At 39.6% G+C, this 21,875-nt stretch overlaps 2 long non-coding RNA genes across 4 annotated transcripts in view; one reads left to right on the top strand and one right to left on the bottom strand.

The window, feature by feature from the left end:
• Positions 1-21,875, top strand: part of LOC113602345 (uncharacterized) — a 276,948-nt gene that overhangs the window by 58,610 nt on the left and 196,463 nt on the right. For all 3 annotated transcript variants that reach the window (XR_008291829.1, XR_008291828.1, XR_008291827.1), the window contains one exon: positions 14,602-14,746. This is a non-coding gene — a long non-coding RNA (uncharacterized LOC113602345). The remainder of the gene's footprint in view (positions 1-14,601; positions 14,747-21,875) is intronic.
• LOC113602228 (uncharacterized) overlaps positions 1-21,875 on the bottom strand; it is a 37,353-nt gene that overhangs the window by 6,057 nt on the left and 9,421 nt on the right. Inside the window, exon 2 of the long non-coding RNA XR_003423609.2 lies at positions 8,466-8,562. This is a non-coding gene — a long non-coding RNA (uncharacterized LOC113602228). The remainder of the gene's footprint in view (positions 1-8,465; positions 8,563-21,875) is intronic.

Below are 21,875 nucleotides of genomic sequence, written 5' to 3'. Positions count from 1 at the left end.
CTCATCTAATATCTGGAAGTTTGTACCTTTTGACCAACTTCAATCATTGTCTCCCCCTCCCCCTGCAACCTGCAACCACCAATCTACTCTGTTTGGATAAGTTCAGCTCTTTAAGATTCCACATGTAAGTGAGATCTTACAGTATTTGTCTTTCTCTGTTTGACTTATTTCATTTAGCATAATATCCTCAAGTTTTATCCATGTTGTTGCAAATGGCAAGATTTCCTTCTTTTTTATGGCCGAACGAAATTCCATTATATATATAATGCCACTTTTTCTTTACTCATTCACCTATCAATTAACACTTTGCTTGCATGTTTTGGCTGTTACAAATGAAGACTAGGGGCGCCTGGGTGGCTCAGTAGGTTAAGTGTCCGACTCTTGGTTTCAGCTCAGGTCATGATCTCACAGTTTGTGGTTTTGAGCCTCTATGCTGGCAGCATGAAGCCTGCTTGGGATTCATTCATTCTCTCTCTCTCTCTCTCTCTGCCCCTCCCCTGCTCATGCTGTCTCTGTCTCTCCTGTCAAAGTAAATAAACTTTAAGTAAAACAAAATAAAATAAAAAGACTAACACGTCTTGAATTCCTACCAGATCCTGGGAAATGCGGCAGTGCTCTATCACACATTGTTAATTGGCTTTGTCTTTTCTATTTCCATAATTCCACAGTGTGTGAGGCGTTTATTATTTTCAAGAAGCTTTACATTATGATTACTAGTACTCTTAGGGTTTTAATACTCTCTGCCAGAGCTGCTGGCAGAGGAATTTGATTCACTTGGCACATTTATTCCAGGCTGGTTCCGTCCGGCACTTTTTGGTTCTGCCCTGGTGTCTTGCAAGATACTTGCGTATGGTACGCATTTGGAGATACTTGCTTTTCTACCTGGGAAAGAAACGGAAGTGGGGAGACAGCTACAAAACAGCCAGCTGATACTGGTATTTTTATTTGATCTCACATTAAGCCCATGAGGTAGATCTTCTCATCTGTGTTTTAAAGATGAGACGGGCGCCTGGGTGTCTCAGTCAGTTACACACCCGACTGTTGGTTTCGGCTCTCAGGTCATTATCTCACAGTGTGTGCGATGGAGCCCCACCTGGGGCTCTTTGCTGACAGCACGGAGCCTGCTTGAGATGATCTCTCTCCCTCTTTTTCTGCCTCTCCCCTGACTCCTCTTTCTCTCTTTCAAAATAAGTAAATAAAAACTTTAAATAAAAAAAAAAGAAGATGAGAAAAAGGAAGATTGGAAAGGTTCAGTAACTTGACCAAATCACACAGCTGGCAAGTGGTGGCTTCCAGATGCAAAAGTCTGCTCTGTCCAGCCCCACAGGCTACATCCTTTCCACTCTGCCACACTGTCCATCAAAGTATAAATACGCAGTTTGAAATCTGCAACACAATTTGATAAAATGATGCTAACACAGAAAATATTTACAGAATACAGTTTCTTGAGGAAACTTGTGTTGAAGTGGAAGAATCCTAGGATCTTTGCTGCTAGAGCACTTATTCCAATCCCTGGCTGCAAAAGTAGGAATTCAGCACACCCTGCTTCCTTAGTTAATGAAGTATGTGCTGCCCTCTACTGGCATTGAGAAAACACTACAGCGCATGCTTTGTGTCGGCTCTGCATGGTTTCTAAAAACCTAGATTATAAAGTTTTTGTTTTTCTGCCCAATATTAGAGATATTCAGTGGGCCTGGGTTCTTTCTATTGCATTTTCTCCCACAATGAACTTATAAACTTCAGTTCCCTTCTTTGCTGATCTCACATGGCCATGCCATTCCTGTTAATGTGTTTAAGCTTTAGCAGAGGTGGCTAGAAAACTAGAGCTATCTCTGCATATACATAGATCCAGGAGATTAAAAACTGGCATATATGCTGGGGTTAAGGATGTATTAGTCCCTGTTATTTATTCTTAATATTTCCCTAAATTACAGGTGACCGATATGTAAACTTTTGAATACAGTATTCTTTCCTGTGCTATAAAACAGACTATTGATTCTCAATAGGGCAACTTTAATATTCAGCCATTCATTTAATCACTCATTCATTAAACAAAAACTCATTAAAGGCTATTTTGTGCCACCATGCTAGTGGTGGGTAGGGATAAGTGAGAAGGAGCTATCTTGGATTCAGTGGTGTAGATGGACATGTGAACAAATAATTGCAGTGCAGTTTAAATAATACTATGATATTTACAAAGTGCTAGGTGATCTCAGAACGAATGAATAATTTTTGCATGAGCGTGACGAGGAGGTTGTACAGAAGAGGGTATGCTCACGTTATAAGATGAGGAAGAGTTTACACGGCTGGGAAAAAAAAAAAGGAAGCTCTTTCCATTTGAGGAATTCTCATGTGCCATGATGTGAAGGTAGAGAAATATGGAAGGTGAAGTCAGAGCACCCAGTTCTGAATGTTGATAATGACGAGTACTCAGGGTGTGGCTGAAGTCTGGAACGTAACGGAGGACAGAGCTACAAAGGGGCTGACTTAGCAGGAGGGCTCTGGACCAGGCACTGCATATATTACATACACAGAGGGAAGGAGGGTGGGAAGCTATGGAGGGGTGCTATTTTAAATTCATAACACTTGTGCTAGTTCTATCTCGTTCAATATAAAGTGAAAAATCTGACTACACTAAGGGGAGATTGGTCAACATAAATACCAATTTTGCTCTAGAACACCCATGCCCTATGTGATATTTTCTGAAATCTTACTGATGTCCAAATTAAATAGATAACTACTGAATTCCACTTAACACTGTATTATGTCACCATATAGTTATAAAATGAAAGTGGATTTGAGAGCAAGATATTTGCAAGTGTCTCTTGGATAAGATAAATAATCCACCATTACCTCTCTTTCAGAAAACGTAAAGCTCTCCATTGTATTTTGTTGGTTTGAAACAAGTTTCTGGCTACACTTTATCTACTTTCTACCAGTTTGATTGTTAGTTTCGATAGCATTAATTTCTGCCCTAATCTTTATTAATTCTTGTCTTCTGCTGGTTTTGGGTTTTATTTGCTGTTCTTTTTTCCAGCTCTTTAAGGCATAAGGTTAGGTTGTGTATCTGAGATCTTTCTTCCTTCTTTAGGAAGGCCTGGATTGCTATATACTTTCCTCTTATGACCGCCTTTCTTGCATCCCAGAGGTTTTGAGGTTTTGGGTTCTGGTGTTATCGTTTTCATTGGCTTCCATGAACTTTTTAATTTCATCTTTAACTTCTTGGTTATCCCATTCATTCTTTAGTAGGATGTCCTTTAGTCTCCCAAGTATTTGTTACCTTTACAAATTTTTTCTTGCGGTTGATTTTGAGTTTCATAGTGTTGTGTTCCAAAAATACACACAGTATGATCTGGATCATCTTGTACTTGTTGAGGGCTGATTTATTTCCAAGTATGTGGTCTATTCTGGAGAACATTCCATGTGCACTGGGGAAGAATGTATATTCCACTGCTTTAGGATGAAATGTTCTGAATATATCTGTTAAGTCCATCTGATCCAGTGTGTCATTCAAAGCCATTGTTTCCTTGTTGATTTTTTGATGAGATGGCCTGTCCATTGCTGTGAGTGGGGTGTTGATGTCCCCTACTATTATGGTACTACTATCAATGAGTTTCTTTACGTTTGTGATTAATTGATTTGTATATTTGGGTGCTCTCACATTTGGCGCATAAATGTTTACAATCGTTAGGTCTTCTTGGTGGATAGACCCCTTGATTATGATATAATGCCCTTCTGCATCTCTTGATACAGGCTTTATTTTAAAGTCTAGATTGTCTGATATAAGTATGGCTACTCCAGCTTTCTTTTATTGACCCTTAGCGTGACAGATGGTTCTCCATCCCCTTATTTTCAATCGGAAGGTGTCTTTAGGTCTAAAGTGGGTCTCTTGTAAACAGTATATCGATAAACAGCATATAGTTTTCTTATCCATTCTGTTACCCTGTGTCTTTTGATTGGAGTATTTAAGTCCATTGACGTTTAGAGTAAGTACTGAAAGATATGAATTTGTCACCATTATGTTGCTTGTAGAGTTGGAGTTTCTGTTGCTGTTCTCTGGTCCTTTCTAGTCTTTGTTGCTTTTGGTCTTTATTTGTTTGTTTGTTTGTTTGTTTCATCTTTTCTCCCCTCAGAGAGTCCCCCTTAAAATTTCTTGCAGGGCTGGTTTAGTGGTCACGAACTCCTTTAATTTTTGTTTGTCTCGGAAACTTTTTCTCTCTCCTTCTCTTTTGAATGACAGTCTTGCTGGATAGAGAATCCTTGGCTGCTTATTTTTCTGATTCAGCACATTGAATACATCCTGCCACTCCTTTCTGGCCTGCAGTTTCTGTGGATGGGTCTGCTGCAAACCTGAGCTGTCTTCCCTCGTAGGTTAAGGACTTTTTTCCCTTGCTGCTTTCATGATTCTCTCCTTGCCTGAGCATTTTGTGAATTTGACTATGATATGCCTTGTCGATGGTTGGTTTTTCTTTAATCTAATGGGGGGTCCCCTGTGCTTCCTGGATTTTGATGTCTGTGTCTTTCTCCAGGTTAGGACAATTTTTCGCTATGGTTTGCTCACATAACCCTTCTACCCCTGTATCTCTCTCTTCCTCTTCTGGGACCCCTATGATTCTGATGTTGTTCCTTTTTAATGAGTCACTGATTTCTCTAATTCTTAAATCGTGCTCTTTTGCCTCATTTTCCCTCTTTTTTTCTGCTTCATTATTCTCCATAAGTTTGTCCTCTATATCACTGATTCTGTTCTGCCTCATCCATCCTTGCCATCGCAGCATCCGTTCGAGATTGCAACTCAGTTATAGCATTTTTTTATTTCAGCCAGACTAGGTTTTATTTCTTTTATCTCCACAGAAAGGGATTCTAATCTATTTTTGACTCCAGCTAGTATTCTTATTATCGTGATTCTAAATTCTGGTTCAGACATCTTGCTTGTATCTGTGTTGGTTAAGTCCCTGGTTATTTGTTTCTTCCTGCTCTTTCTTTTGGGGTGAATTCTTTCATTTAGTCACTTTGAAGGGAGAAAAGGAATTAATGAGGTAAAAAATTAAAATAAAAAAATTAAAATTGAAAAATTAAAAACAACACACACACACACAAATCAGATAAATGAAGCTAGATCCTAGGTGTGTTTTGGTCTGGGTTTTGAAAGGGGCTTGATAGATTAGAGAAAAAAGGGGAAAGAAAAAAAAAAGGAAATTGTTTGAAATTTTGAAAAAATGAATACACTGAAATAGAATAAAATGAAATGATGGAAGTAAAACAAAATTTGAAAAAATTTACAAAAAAGAAAAAATATAGTAGAAAAAAATTAAAGAAAAATATTTTTAATAAAAATTGAAAATAAAAATAATATTTTCTCTTTCTGTATTCAAGAAAAAGAAATGACAAAGAGATGAAAAAAAAGAAAACTAAATAGATGGACGAGTGAAAAGACTGAAATATGGTTGAAATTACTTCGTTTTCCCTTACAAGTCAAACTATGAAGCATTTTATAGTCTGTAAACTAAGCAGGTGGAGAAACTTGTGTTCCTGAAGAGCGAGGTTAGCCCAGTTGGGCGGGGCTTGGTAATGGCTCCGTTCTCCACTAGATGGCGCTGCTTAGCTTATTGGGTTGGATTGTTGCGGTGCTTGTAGGTGCGTATGGGCATGCGCGAGAGCAGTGAAAATGACGTCTAGTATAGGAACTCTGTTCTCCCGGATCAGCAATCACCCGCCCATCCTTTGTCTTCGGCTTCCATCCACTCCCCGCTTTTACACGGTCCGTGACCAAGCCCCAGGCAGCACCTCCCTCCTGAGTTTTGTCTCAGATGTGGCTGTTTTTCCCAACCCCTTATTTCTGAGGGACTGAGGCTTTGACCTGATCTGCCCGTCCGCGGGAGGGTCTCACTGAGCAATGGCCGGGTGCCGGCCGCTCCCAGGAATGCTTGAGGCCATGCTGCTGCCGACACCCAGAGACTGCAGCCGGGTGCCAGCCCGCCCCGAAAAAAGAAAAAGTTTGCAAGACAGTGTAGCAGCAGCGCCTCAGGGATTATGGAAAATCACGAAACGCATCTGGCCTCCGGCTTCACCCTTAACGACCTTGTTCCAGCACCAGGGAATGTGGTTGTTCTCCCGGGTCCACTGGAGCCTTGCCTTTGGGGGACCCACATAGTCTCTACCAGGTGTCCTCCCAGCAGGGGAACCGCCTCTCCCCGTGTGACCTGAAGAACCCCGGACTCCACTCTGCTCCTGGGGATTCTCCCTTCTCACCAGAGCACCGCCAGGTATGGAGCTGCGGAGTTTCAGCCTCTGTGCTCCCCCTGTTTATAGTCTTAATGGAATTTAAACCCTTTCCTTGCTCCTTTCTCCTTTCTCCCTTTTTAGGTCAGTCCCTGTGGCTATTTCCACTTTTCCATTTTCTTTCCAGCTGCTTTTGGGGGGGGGTACTTTTCCCATATTATCTCCCCCCCCATCTCCATCTTCTCTCCACCTGCAAAAGCACCTCCCTGACCTCTGTGGCTTCTCTCTCCCCAAGTTCACCTCTCCACACTGCATACCTGGTGAATTGTGTTTCAGGTTGTGCAGATTGTTGTGTTAATCCTCAGATCAGTTTTCTAGGTGTGTAGGATGGTTTAGTATTGGTCTGGCTGTATTTCATGGACATGAGACACATAAAAAACTTCCATGCTGTTCCGCCATCTTGGCTCCTCCCTATGCCAGTTTGATTTTTAAAAAATAAATTTTACTTTTGTAGTATAAAAGTAATATTTGATATAAAAGATTCAAAAAAGAAGTTAAAAATATTCCTTTATACCTAATTCTTAAAGATTCTCATTTTCTTAAAAAATTTTTTTAATGTTTATTTATTTTGAGAGAGAGAGAGACAGAGAGACAGAGAGACAACTTGACTAGGGGAGGGGCAGAGTGACAGGAAAACACAGAATCCCAAACAGGCTCCAGGCTCTGAGCTGACAGCACAGAACTCAATGTGGGGTTCAAGCCCATGAACCATGAGATCATGACCTGAGCTAAAGTTGGACGCTTAACCAACAGAGCCACCCAGGTGCCTCAAAGTTTATTTATTTATTTTGAGAGAGAGTGAGAGCACAAGTAGGGGAGGGGCAGAGAGGGAGAGGGAGAATCCCAAGCAGGTTCCGGGCTGTCAGCACAGAACCTGACACGGGGCTTGATCTGACAAACCATGAGATCAGGACCTGAGCCAAAATCATGAGTTAGACACTTAACCGAGTGTTACTCGGTGTCACTTAACTGAGCCACCCAAGATACTCCAGGCACTCCAAGATACTCATTTTTAAGTATGTATTTGTATAGCCCAGGGAGATAGCAAAACTTTGCTGCTCGTAGTTTTACACGCTACATGTTTTATGGTAAGACTTAAAATATCTCATCATTATGAACTCATATGGTATCTGATTCCAGTAGCACGAATAATAAGTAAATTTGGTATCCAGACCAACTTCCCATGGCCATTGTAATTTACTGTAATGAACTAACAGTTAATACAAGGTTAAAATAATACTTCTCTTCACAGTCTGGTGTGGTTACTGCTTTATTTTCTTCACCATTAATTAATTTTCTATTTATAGGAAACCAGTAAAGTTGCTATAGAGAGTCTGCCATGTTATTATATTTAGCAAATGAGTTCTCTTAAATTAGTTTTACCTAAACTCTTATTAGAAAACTTTTCAATTAGGCAGCAATATCTTATTGGGTGCTAGGGTGTGAGAGGAAGTGATATGAAGGAAAGCCTCCTGTATTAACCAAAGGATTTACTGAACTTTTATTAGCAGTAGATTCCTGCTCAAACCCTTGTTTCCAAAATCTGTTCTCACTTTCTGCATCTCTAGTACTTTTGGTATTATTATATACAAGACATACTTACATTCTATGAATGTACTAGTTAAGAATGATAGCAATTCCAAACTCACTTTTGAATAATCACCATCTCTTCTCTTATATGCCTAAAACAAAACAAAAAACGTCTAGAAACATGCCAAAGAATGATGTGCCTTAATTCTTTTGCCTTTGTCTCCCTAATTATCTATTAGCAATTCTAGATCCAATATGGTCCTGCTTTTTAAAGGCACCATCTCCAAGCTGCAGCTGATGTTGCTGAGCAGCTGTCTGGGGAAGCCAACCTAGTAGTCAAATGGCTCTACCATTTAGAAATTTGCTTACTGAAAGGCTAGTCTTTTAAATATCACCTTTCCCCAGATGGAGCGTGCCTCTGTTTCTAAAGCGGGCCTGAGTCAGTGGGAAAAGGCTCATTTAAGGACAGACGCTAAGCTAGACATGCAAATGGGAAGTACTAGCAGGTGTCCCCTGCTCCCGGTGTTGGGTGGAGCTGTATTCATGTTTTTCCGTAAAGAACATTCTCCAACTGCATCATTTGATTGGAATATGTGCCGCTGCGGTTTTCTTTCCAGGAGCTGGGTAAGCATCAGTATTGTCTGAGATCAACCTACCTCTGAGTCGAGCCAAGTTGTGTTGTCTCTTCAGATGATTCCGAGGAGGCTTAGTGGTCTTCTGTATGGTTGCAGACCCTGGTGATTCTCGATTTTGCTGTGGACAAATATTAGACTGATCATTTGAAACGTGCTCTTGTCCTTGAAACTTGAGGAAGACAAGAGCCCTATGGTCGGGATTTCTTTAATTTGCTCCTCCAGATCCATTCTCCAACCGTTTCTACCCTGTTCTCTGCCCTAAGAGGCTAATTTCTGTGGATTGCTTCCATCAGTCTCCAGTCTGCCCTCAGCCTTTCCGCTGGATAGGGTGGGGGTGGGTCAGGCAGCCGACGGAGTACTGAAAGAAAGAGAAGCTCTGACTTTTACTCCCCCCTCCCTCCACTCCCAGCTTTCTGCTCGGCCTCCTCCTGTGGGCAGCAGGTCTTGACAGGTGGTCCTCTCCTGCGGCTAGAAGTCTCACCCACTTCTGGGCGCACTGTCTCCCCTTTTCCCTTCATGCCTCACAGTGGCAAAAGCTTCACCCAGTCTAGAGTTTCCCTGTCCCTTATGGGTTTGCCTCAACTTTGCTAAACCTTTGTAAATATCCTGTGGCTGACACACCCTCAGGCCCCAACCCCCCCCCCACCCCCCCCCCACACAAATGGGTCATACCTATGTGGAATCCCTTCTCCCTGAGCACAGGTGGAATCTGTCATTTTTTCTAACAATAGAACATCGCAAAGGTGAGGGAATGCCACTCCTCAATTAGGTTGTATTACCTAAGGCTCTTCTGGCCTTGAAAAAGCAGTCTTATTGTGAGCTGCCCATGGAGAGGGTTCCATGGCAGAGAACTGTGGGTGGCCTCTGGAACCTGAGGGCAGCCTTTGGTCAGCATAAAAATGAAGACCTCAGTCCTACAACTATAAGGGGATGAATTCTGCCAACAACAGGAGGTCTCTTGGAAAGGAATCTTGCCCCAGTTCAAGCCTGTGATGAGACCATAGCCCCCACCAAAACCTGGATTGTAAACTGGTTAGACCTTGAGCAAGGACCATAAGCTGTGCCCAGACTCCTGATCCACAGAAACTACGAGATAATGCATGTGTGCTGTTTTAAGCCTCCAAATTTATGGTAACCTGTTCTGCTACAGCAGAAAATGAATACAAGTCCCCTCAGAAGATGTTATTTTGAGGGTGACATCTGTTTCTTTCCAGGATACTAAATGATACAGGTAGAAGGAGTTGGCCATTATTTTCTATAAAGGACACCAGATAATAAATATTTAAGCTTTGCAGACCATAAATGATGGCCATTGTATATCTTCTTTCTTATATTCCCCCAACTATTTGAAAATGTAATAAGCATTCTTAGCTCATGGGATACACCAAAACAAGTAGTCTGCTAGATTTACCAGAGGCTGTAGCTTGCTGAGTTCTGCGTCTGACAAACATGCGGTATCTGAAAAATATGTGGGTACTATATTCATCATATTGCTGTATATTCATCAAAACCGACTTCCTCTACTTCCTGAGCACAAATCTTGGCCAGATAATATTTCCTCAGCCTATGAAGCATGTGTATAGTCATGTGTCTGAGTTCTGTCCAGTGGAATGAGGGTGACAGTGATATAAAGCAATACCGGGTCTGAGCATACAGATGTCTCAGGCAATTCTCCACGCTCACTGACCTCCCACCTTTGGCTGGAGTGAAAGGGCCCAAGGTCCTACTGGATGGAAGTCCCACAAAGTACAAGTGCCCGCATCTCCGCACAGGTGATTCCCTACGGAACACTTGTGTTTAACTAGTATACAAATGAGATGTAAACTTTTATTGGGGCTTTAGCCCTGAAATTTGGGAGCCCATTTCTTTGTGTATATCTTAAAGCTGAAGGTACCACAAAAGAGCTCATGTTATTTGTATTTTCAGAAGAGAATGTTCCAGAGATTTAGTTTCATCAGTAAAGAATACTTTCCCAATTTTATTTTGTGCAGGTATGGTCTGTGGGAATAAGCAAGGGTAGGAAAGACCCAACAGAATTAGATGATGGCTCAAAAATGCACATCAGATTAATGGAACAATCCACAACTGGAGACCCTCAGTTCTCGACCCTTCCTACTGCTTTATGCTTCCCCTGTTTCTGAGATAGAGCTCTCTTTTCTGGTTTTCTCCCTCTCAGACAGACTTCCTGGATCTCTGGACACACACATCTGCTCCACCTCGGCAAGGCAAGAGGTAATCACAGTACCCTCCCTCTCTCAGTACCTACTTCTCATGTCATCACACACTGGCCACTCCAGCTTGCTCTTTACCATGGAACTCCAACCCTTTATGTTTCAAACAACTATCCATGAATAGCTTCTATTGAATGGCATATAATCATCCCTATAAAATAGATATGAATCTTTTAAGTAATTTAAATCTCATTGTTTTAGACCCTTTGAAAAGTAGTTCCTATTCAATGAAATAATTTCTCACACAGAAAAATTATTGTACTATGATCAAGTCAGCTGGAGTACAGTAGTGGGATTCTATCTTAGGCTTGTCTTTGCCATGCAATGCAAAATGTCTTGGTGGTCTGTGAGTTTCATCTGATGCTGTTGTCTCAGCTATTGACAACAACATCCTTAGGGGGTTTGGAATCAATAGGAATAGAATAAAAAGGACACATTGCTATTACATGTGGGTTATTGCAGCATACATCTATTTATAGTGAACTTCATCAATATGAATGATTGCCTTAAGCTACCACATTGTCTTTAGTATTCACCAATTTAAAGTCTTCAAAGAATTCAAATGCCAAGCATATTAAAGAAGCATGTCTGGAACCCAGACTATTCAAATATAAAAGAGTCAATAGAAGGAGACAAAAGTTTCCTAAATAATTAATTACTAAGATCATTGCTAAAGTAACTGATCCTTTCTCTCTCCCTCTCAATACAAAGGATGGCATCTCTGCCACACAAAGGCAAGGGATCAAGCTGAGGCAGTGCTTGTCCAGTAACACTAGGTGGCAGCAGTGGGTTTTTAGCCAAAATGCTCCTTTTTCCAATGGGCAGAAGTTACCATGATTAAGAACTGGCTCATTAATTGATGAGCAACAATTTTGATTACAAATGAAGACATGAGTTTCCTTTTAGCACATTTTTAAACATATAAAGAAATATGTCCAAATATTATCAGAAGGTGAGAGAGCAAATTTGCCAGACAAGAGGGTACTAGGAATGATGTGATAATAGTGCATGAAAATTGAATGTAACACACACAAAACTTCTTAAGAAATTTAAATAAATCTTTTGCAGAAAACAAACTATCCCTTTAGCAGAAGTAGTGGTTTCACAGAAGACTTGCATTGAAAACTAACAATTGCAACCAGCTAGACAGTTCTTAACAATTTGTAATTTGAAAGGGACAGACTTGTCAACATATAATTGATATTGGAAAGGTAACTTGAACTTCCGTTGATTTATTTTCTGTAATGCTACTCAGTATTTTTAAGAGTGGTGTAAATATCTTTTAACACAAGGCAAACCCATTAATCCTTCTGGAAAGAACTAAACTGTGTGTCAATTTCTGAATCAAGAAGTAATACAAGATTAACAATCTGACCTTAGTCTGAGATGTTGGGGCAAGAAATAAAGATAGGGTATGTTGTCAGATTCTCACAAGGTTTCACTCAGCATTTATCTGAATAATTGAAAGCAAGTTCAGAGTAATGTTACCAATAAAGGCAGGATGATGGAGTGGATGGAGGTCTGGACAGAGTCTAAGTTTTAGTTCTAGCTCTGCCCCTAATTTATTTTTTGACCTTGAGTTAATAATGTAACAATCCTAGATGTCAAATATTCATTTTTAAATATGTAACGTGTGCATGTTGTTTAGGTGAATTCTACATTCTCATCTGGCTTTGTAATCAGCAGATTCCTTTTTTTTTTTTTTTTTTTTTTTTTACCCAATGATCAGTTGGTATACATATTTGGCACATAATGCAAAGAACTTTGTGTGTGTGTGTGTGTGTGCGTGTGTGCGTGTGTGTGTGTGTGTGTGTGTGTGTGTGTGCCCTAGAGGCTTGAACCTGGTTTAAAATTTTTTTCAACGTTTATTTATTTATTTTGAGAGAGAGATTGTGTGTGAGCAGGGGAGGGGCAGAGAGAGAGAGAGAGAGAGAGAGAGAGAGAGAGAGAGAGAATCCCAAGCAGGCTCCACACTGTCAGCACAGAGCCCGAATGGGACTTGAACTAATGGACCGTGAGATCATGACCTGAGTCGAAACCAAGAGTCAGATGCATAACCAAATGAGCTACCCAGGCACCCCTGAACCTGGTTTTAAACTCCCAGTGAAAACAACATAGCCATAAGTGTGCTTCTTGTGCAGGACTACACTGTGTATTTATTAATTTACTTTACAAATAGCTCTTGAGAACATTGTTTGTGCGAGTATAATGCTGTAGCCAGATGAAGGAAAAGGGGAAAATAACAAGTGATTTTGTTATAACCACAGAGGATTATTTGCATTTTTTGTCATTATTTTCTTTATTCTCACTTACAGAATGCAAATGAAGCACCTGTACATGAAATCTACCACAGGGAGCCATTTCACTATAGTCATTAGGTCTTGGCTTAGGCTCCACAGAGAGCTAGAGCTTTCAATTGTGCTAAAATGGACAATGTCCTTGAGGCCCAGAGAGACACTGGTGAGATTTAACTTACTCAGTGTGTCATACAGATTGGACCCCAGACATTCTCCAAAACGGTGAGTTCAATGTGACAGCTTCCAGGTCTTCCTTGCTTAGACATATGTGTTAGTTAGGGGAATTACACCATTGTCCAGATAAATCAGTTATGACCTGTCATGAAATTAGAGACCAGAGTTCGAGTTTATGGGAGTTCAGTGTTCTACATCTGACCACAATGGACATTTATGGAACATCTACCATATCCCAAGGTCTGTCCTAAGTGCTTAATCAATAGTATGTCATTTCATGTTCATATGGGAATAGGAAATTTGCAAGATCAGTTTATAGACAAGGAAACTAAACTGGAGGAAAGTCAAGGGTAATAAGTGGCAGACCGGGATTCGAACCCAGGAAGTCTCAGTTTTGAGAACATGTTCTAAACTGTCACTTCAGGTCATTGGTCTCAGAGCTGAGTCTTCTGTGTAAGCATCAGGGAGCAACAATGATGAGACTTGGTTGAGAATGAATGCAATCATTGTAGTGGTGTCTTTCAGGTTTGTCAGTCTCTGCATTGCTTTGTCTCGTTAGACAAAAGAATTGGAGAACCATCAGTCTGTAAAAATTCTTCCTGCTTCCGTGAGATCCATAGACGTCATGCTCTTTAGTCAATACCACTAACTTTAAAAACAAACAAAAATCTCAACAGTTTTGAAGCACTGTTTCATCATTTTGAAATGAGTCACATGAAAAGATGTTTCATCAGTTTTTCTACAAAAGAGTCCTATCCCGTCTTCCTTTATTGTTCATGTCATTTAGTACTAATGTGTCCACAGTCAATACATGATGCTGCTCGTGGAAACTTCTGTTTGTCTCCTGTTAACCGTTACAACAGAAAGAAGCACAGAGAGTTTAAAAAATGGCATAAACTATCACTATTAATAATTGCCTTTTCCGATACTACCTGGTTATATGTGCAAAAAAGAATAAATCACATTGGTTAGCTTCTGACAGCATATGTATTCGACAGCTATAAATTGGTTACATTACATATAATTCTCAAAGGTGAAGGAGAGAGTAATAACAAATTCCCAATTAATGGAAAGGTGCAGACTCATGGGAAACCATGTCATTTGACCAATGATCTCTTCATTGGGGGTGAAATAATCTCTTTGGCTTTCATGTACTGTGGAAGTTACATTTTTTCCTTACCTGAACCAAGGCAGAATATCACCAGGGATGATCATTTAATTTCACATTTTATTAAAACACTTAATGCAAAGCCATGTTATAACTGAAGGCAAAACACAGAGCCTGGTGTAAGAAGCTCTTCTTCAGAACATAGTAATGAGAGAATTACCACATTAATCTATGTATAAAGGCCCTTTAGAGATTTTCATGCCTCCCGTGGTTTCATTTGCCATGGAAATGTGGAGTAAGAAGGCTTCAGACACAATTATTCATCGTTAAACATTTCACTTTCACAGGTACTGCTCTGTCAAGATGCTGCTTCCATGGTGACACACGATGTGACACTTTGTTTTAGCTGAGTTCTCCATAGCATTCACTGGTACTGCCACACCTTGATCCAGTGCACGCAAAGCTGTTGCTCAGCCAGTGACTACATCCTGGGTAAGTGGAGCATCCTCTGCTGTATAAAGGGACATCTTCCAAGTAGCAACTCCATTATCTGTCTGATAATTGTATCTGATTGACAGATTCTGGCAAATCAGAAGAACTCCGGGTAGTGTTCTTATAAGGCTATTCACAAATGGCAGCCATCCAGCCTGGAATATCACCAGCTTGCTCAGCTTTCTTTGAAGTTTCAAAAGAGGGGGTGGAGATCAGAAGTGAGACTAAAATTATTTTCATAAGTGTGTCTGCCCCCAGGAGTCTTGCCCTGTTTTCACTGGCTCCAGAAATCACCCAACCAGATAATGAAGTGAGTTGTAGTAAGATGGATCTTACTCCATGAGGAGATGAAGCTGTATTCATCTGGAGCACGTTCTGTACTTTTCCTCATCCTGCCAGATGCCTTTAGTTGACCAAGGTTTCAGCACAGGATTAATGTTACCAAGTCAGCAGTCAAGGGTTAGTTAAATGGAAGGAGTATGAGAAGTTCAATGATAGGTGGTTAAAAAAAACCCTATACAGACATACTTAGCAGCATTCTAAAGTTTTAGGGATATGGTGCTAGGAAAGCTTTAAACACCATTATAGTAGGCTAGAATACTGTCTCCTTAGTAACAAAAGACAGTAGACTTTATATCAGCTAAAGCCAAATGTAACCTGCAGTCCAGGCCAGTTACCAAATGGTATTTTTTTGCTATTAAAATGATCACCAGGGAGTTCAAGGACTAGAGAGTCATTTGAAATGGCCTTGGAAAATATGTTAAAAGGATCGCCTCAAACCATTTTCCCTGGTGCTTGTTCTTTGTCCCTGTGTTCTAACATACAGTACGTGATAAAGTATATCCTGTATATTTATAGCGTGTCCAGAAAATGCCAAAGTGCTTAAGGCTCTGACATTGTTTTCATTAGAGATAGATACTTCAGGGAATGTAAATGCCAAGTTTTCAAATTTGCTGTGAGTGGAAAATCCAAATGATGCCAGCTTTTAAAAATATGTTGTATTGTGTGAAGCTCTGGACCAGCTGCTTGTGAATTAGAATGGAGAAAGGCTCTGCGTAAGATGCAAACAAAAGCACAGGAATGCTGGTGGTCATGCCAGCCAACACCCAGGAACTTGCTGATTTAGCTGACCTCATCTTTCTTCAACCTCACCAATGTCATTAGCAAGTCTGAAAAAGGAAAACAGATCTAAAGATTAGTAGCCTTTAATGTCACAATATTGCTCTTTCCTTCCATTCTAGTTTATCCTGATGAACTCTTCTCATCTATTTGCAAGCATCACAGGAGAGGTGTTCCTTTCTGTGTTTTGTTGTTGTTGTTTGTTTGTTTGTTTGTTTAAGCCCTTGTGTACAAGGGGCCACAGCTTCTATGCTGCTAAAAAGTACCAGGCACAGCCTACCCTAGTGTCTGTCTTTTGCTTTTCACTGGGAAGCCATCACATCAGTTCACAACGAGACCAGGCCAGGGTCTCTGTGTTTGCACTCTCTTGTTCCTCTATCATAGACTCTAGAAGAATCCAAGCCAATGCTTTCCAAATCATCCCCTGACTGCCTGTGAGAGAAGTTTTCTGAGGTTTTCCTGCTGCATGAAAGCCCTAGAATCATCACCCATTCCAGATAGGAGGCCAGATGACTGAGAACTGCTCTTAAGCCTACTTTTGTACGCGGTGATGGCAGAGCATCCCCTTGTAATTTTTCCTTAAGCAGAGAAGATGTAGTTATCCTTTCCCTTACTTTCAATCATGGCAGGAGATGAGGATGAGCATAATAATGATGCCTCCTTAGTCTTAAAATAGTGCTTCTGTTGTCTTCAGTAGACATGTATTTATCACATGTTTTGTGCCAGGTACAGTGTCAGATATTGCGAGTAGAGAGAGGAGTAAGACATGCTTCCTGTTGTATAAGGAGTCACAGTTTTCACAAAGGAGCTGGATTCATTAATACGTATGGCAGTATAGGGTTATGAGAGCTTTGATGACAGCCATGCAGGCAGTGCTATTAGAAGGACATAGATGAGGTCTCCTACCTAAAACTGGGAGGGTCAAAAAAAGTTTCTGGAGGGGAAGACATCTGAGCTAAAAATTCCATAATGAATAAAGTTTATCAAAGAAGGGATTTGGATCAGGGAGTGGTTTCCGGAGTGGAGACCAGAAGGAGAAATGAATTAGTAAAGAAGGAGGAGAAGAGTTCTAGTGGAGGAAGGAGAAGCAAGAGATTAAGTGACAAAGTTTGGAGACGTCAAGTATCTGTGCATGGGTGGCAAGTAAGGACAGCGGAGGATGAGAAGCCAGCAGAGAGCTGACCCTGAGGGGCTCTGGATGCCTCGGTGTGAAGGAAGTTGCATGCCAAACTGAAGGTTATTAGGAGTCAGTGAAGAATTTCATATGGAGGAGTAACATGATCTTGCTCACTTTAAAAGATCATGCTGCCCCTGAAGTGGACTGTGACCCAAGTATAGTGGAATTTGGATGTGAGCTGGGGACAATTAGTGGGGAAAACCTTACATGATATTTAAAGATAAATATACTTTGGACTCCCCTTTTATATATTATTTAGTTTAGTATCTTCAAACTTGTGCATACATATTTTTAAGAAAAATATATTCACACCATCAATATTTTTAAAATATCTTTATTTTCCTTAGAAGGTGAATAAATTTAAGCCAAAGATGGGAAAGAAGATTTTGCTTAAGATCCTCAGTCTTTTTTTTTTTTAGATTTTTTTTTAAGTAATCTGTGCACTTGACATAGTGTTCAAACCCACAACCCTAAGATCAAGAGTCATGTGCTCTACCGACTTGAGCCATCCAGGTGCCCCAAGGTCCTCAGTCTCTCTAATAAAATGATTGCTGCTGCAGCCCAGGAGAAATGAGCTATTTAAACTTGATTTGGAGGAGTTAATTCACTATTCTATATCTTTCAGATCCAAGAGTCACTTTGAGATGCTTATACACTAAGTTCAGTCAAATTAGTGGAAGATCAGGTTGTACTGGCTTCTTGATCAACAGGTGCCGAGTTTAGAGTCTAGATCTAATTCAAATGGAAACATTTGTCTTTATCCCTTAAATCTTAGCTAACATTCATGATAGCTGTACTAAAAGAATCATGAAAGCAAGTTGTGCCTACATAATCAGCAAATGTACCATTTAAAAGTTCATACAGTGACTATGGATTTCTTATGTGGCAAACTTGATTGATTTGATGAGTGTTCTGAACTGGCCATCAGAACAATACCAAGTTGCTATTTTATATCAACTACACATGGCCTAAGTTTATAGTTTTGATTTCTAGCACTATATCATCAAATGCAAAATTCACCAGTCAACTTAAATATGGTGGACATAGTAGACGTTTGTTATTTTCTTGGTTAGTCAGTACATAATTTTCTCTTCCTAATATCATCTCCATTTTCTTTGGGGAATTTACCATTAACTTCTTGTGTGTCATCTTCACAGACTAGTAATTGGGGTGCCCTTTCCTCTTGCTAAGGAAGCCAACAGGGCTTTGGAAGCTCTTTGTGATAGATTTCTCTCACTGATCTGTTGGCAGAAAGGAGATACACTTGTGATCTAATCTGAGCTAATCAATTCTCCTTTCCAGAATTTTGGATCCCAGTAGGAGGCCCACACTGATGGAAGTGACAGCTGGAAAAGAATCATTCCAGCATTGGTGCTAAGAGCTATTCCCGCTTCCAACACCTTCTCTAGCTCACTCATTCTCATCTGTGCCAAGCCAGTTATTCAACATCTCCTCTTAGTCTCTGAGCCCCCTTATATCATTTTGGTCAAGTCACTTTTCCTTAGGTAAGCTAGATGTGTTGTCTGTTGCTTGTCATCAAAAAATTCTAACTGATAGATTGGTAAGGAATAGTTTGCTTTTCACAGAAGCTGAAATACGTTGCTCATGACTCACACAACTCTAGCAATATGCTTCTGAAATATGGAGAAATCAGGGGGTATTAGTTCCATTTTAAACAGAAGCAGCTTAAGTACTAAGAATTTGGTATTTGGCTTATGTCATGAAGTTCATCAGAAGCAGAATTAAAAATAAAATAGAGACCTATTGGCTCCTTACTCTGCCAATAATTAGTGGTGTGACCTTGAGTAAGTTACTTAACCTCTTTTGGCTTCAGTTTCTTCAACTGTAAAATTAGAGGATCGGGTCAGATGATCTCTAAGGCCTCTCCCACCTCTGAGATCATTTGGTTTTTCATCTGAGGCTCTTTTCTAGAGACTTCTGCTCTGCGGTTAGAGACCCTAATCTGTGGCCAGAATTTATTAGTAGCTGAGATATAGTGTTCCTAATAAAATATATTTTAATCGTCTGTGAAAGCAAACTATGAGGATAGATTTCTTATTTGCATTTCCATAGGCTATCTCTCCCTAAAAGCAAAACTTTCCTTCCTTTCCCAAATAGAAATTTGAAACATCCTAAATGTTTATTGTCAATAGAAAATCAGTGAACTTATCAAAATCCAAACTGAGACCTTTTGGCTTTGCCTAGTGGTGCATTTATATACTTAAAGCAATTAAACACATCTGGAAATAAAAATACATTGGAGTCAACATTTCACTAATGCATTTACATGTTATCTTTTCCCATTTCTGAGAGATGTCATCCTTATGCTTACCATTTTAATAGCCAGAATTATAGTCTTGCAAATCTCAAGTTGGTGAATACTTTGTTTCATTATCTTGTCTAACCTACTACTTTAGAAAGCATATATTCCAAAAAGAAAATTCTGCAGTGTCAATTTGTACATGATATGACTACCAGTGTCTGTTTATTCTTGCCCCCCAATAAGAACAGTGAAGCACATGAGAACCGTAGGTGAAGTACAATTGCAAAATGGGAATATTTAATTTGAAGAATTGTTACGAGATATTTGATAATCTGTGTCACTCATAAAGTGATGAAAGCACAAGTGAAAGTTTTCAAATGGCTTTTGATATCAGATTCCTCTGATATTTTGAAGCACTCAGCTGAGGAACGAGTGGCTTCTAATTATAAGAGAAATAACATCGTGAATTGATTTTCTCATTCTTGATGGTAATACCCAGAAAACTTTAAGCAAATCCTATATAAGCAAAACAGTACTAAATTATTTATATCTTTTCTATAACTCAGTCTAAAATGCATGTCACCTTATATAATTAATTAATAATTTTCATGGTATTATTTTGAGTTTGTCATTTCAGAAAAAGCACAGGTTAATACATATATACATGTGTACATATACAAATGTATGTACCATACATGCATACATACACACATATGAGAAGAGTTAACCCTGTTGATAATTAACCATTTGAAGCAGGTGCAACTGGCTACCAATGTCCCCCATAAGACAACTATTAAAATTTCAGAGAGTGATTTAAAGAAAGCAAACAATGTCCTGCTTACCGCTTTTCACACCCAGTACTACAAAGTAAAGAAAATAAAGTTTACATATGTTCTATATCAACTATAGTTGGTCTCAAGTAACAGACAGTCCAAATCCTAAATTCATTTACTGGGGTAAGAACAATTAGTTTACAGAACTAAAAATTCTAGATGTGAACAAAGCTATGGATGAAGGTCTATCCAAGGCTCGTAGCTCATGGGATGTAACCAGAACTAGCTTTTTCTTTGTTTATAGGTGATGCTTTTCTGTTTGACTCATGGTTTCAAAAGGCTTGCCAGAAGTTCTGAATCCACATGCTTATAGATTTAGATCCAGAGGTGAAGAACACAAAACTCTTCCAGAACACCTAGTAAAAATACCACTGTGACTTGGTGTTCTAATTGAGTAACATATCCAAGAATGTAGAGGTCAGATTGGCAATATTTGGATCAATTGCCTTCTTCCTAAGCTGAGGCGGAGCCAGTGAAAGTACACTGAATGGTGGGGAGAGGTGGACCCCCAGCAGAAAGTAACAGAAGAGTGAATAGATGCTAGACAAGGAGTAACAAAAAAAATCCTCTTTTCTCTGAACCATGATGTTATCCCTCTATGCATGAAAATATGGGGTTTCCAATGCTCAGTCCTCAACATACTGCTTTGGGCTCTTCTGTCTTATTTGAAGAACTCATGCGCTTTCAGTCCTCAGGTAGTTTCACCCCCCTTATCCACAGTTTTGCTTCCTGTAGTTTCATTTACCTGTGGCCAACAAGTCTGGAAACAGAAGATCTTCCTTCTGACAGATCATCAGGTCAAGTAGTAGCCTAATGCCATGTCATAATACCTATGCCACTCACTTCACTTCATCTCATCATGCAGGCATTTTATATCTCATGTCATCACAAGCTGAAGAGGTATCAAGACAAGAGTTTTTAAAGTTTAGTTAAATATCCTGATGCCTTCACAATGTAATTCCAGTCAAGATATTTAACCAAACTTTAAAAATTGTCGTCTGGACTTAAAGACTAATGTAGATTAGAAGTGAAGGGGTTGAATAGCATTCATCATGCAAATGGAAGTGAAAAGAAAGCTGGTGGAGTAATACTTATATTGGACAATATAGACTTTAATACAAAGACTATAACAAGAGACAAGGACAATACATAATCATAAAGGAATAATCCAACAAAAAAACATAACAATTGCAAATATTTATGCACCCAACATGGAGGCAAGCACCCAAATACATAAAGCAACTATTACCAAACATAAAAGAAGTAGTCAATAGTAATACAATAATAGTAGGGGACTTTAACACCCCACTTACATCAATGGATAGGTCATCCAAACATAAAATCAACAAGGAAACAGTGGCTTTGAGTGACACATTGGACCAGATGTATCTAACAGATATATTCAGAACATTCCAACCTAGAAGAGCAGAATACACATTCTTTTCTAGTGCACATGGAACCTCTCCAGAATAGATCACATATTAGGCCACAAAACAAGTCTCAACAAATTCAAAAGGAATGAAGTCATATTAGACACCTTTTCCAACCACAATGCTATGAAACTAAAAACCACAAGAAAAAATCTGGAAAGAACAAAGGTGCATGGAGGTTAAATAACATCCTACTAAACACTGAGTGGGTCGACTAAAAAAAATTGAAAAGGAAATAAAAAAATACATGAGACAAATGAAAATGAAAGCACAGTGGTCCAAAATCTTGGATGCAGCAAAAGCTGTA

Source organism: Acinonyx jubatus, chromosome D3 (assembly GCF_027475565.1).
Source record: "Acinonyx jubatus isolate Ajub_Pintada_27869175 chromosome D3, VMU_Ajub_asm_v1.0, whole genome shotgun sequence".
Classification (NCBI taxonomy): domain Eukaryota; kingdom Metazoa; phylum Chordata; class Mammalia; order Carnivora; family Felidae; genus Acinonyx; species Acinonyx jubatus.
Note: the sequence above shows the minus strand (reverse complement) of the source record. Positions and strands in the feature narration are given on the sequence as shown.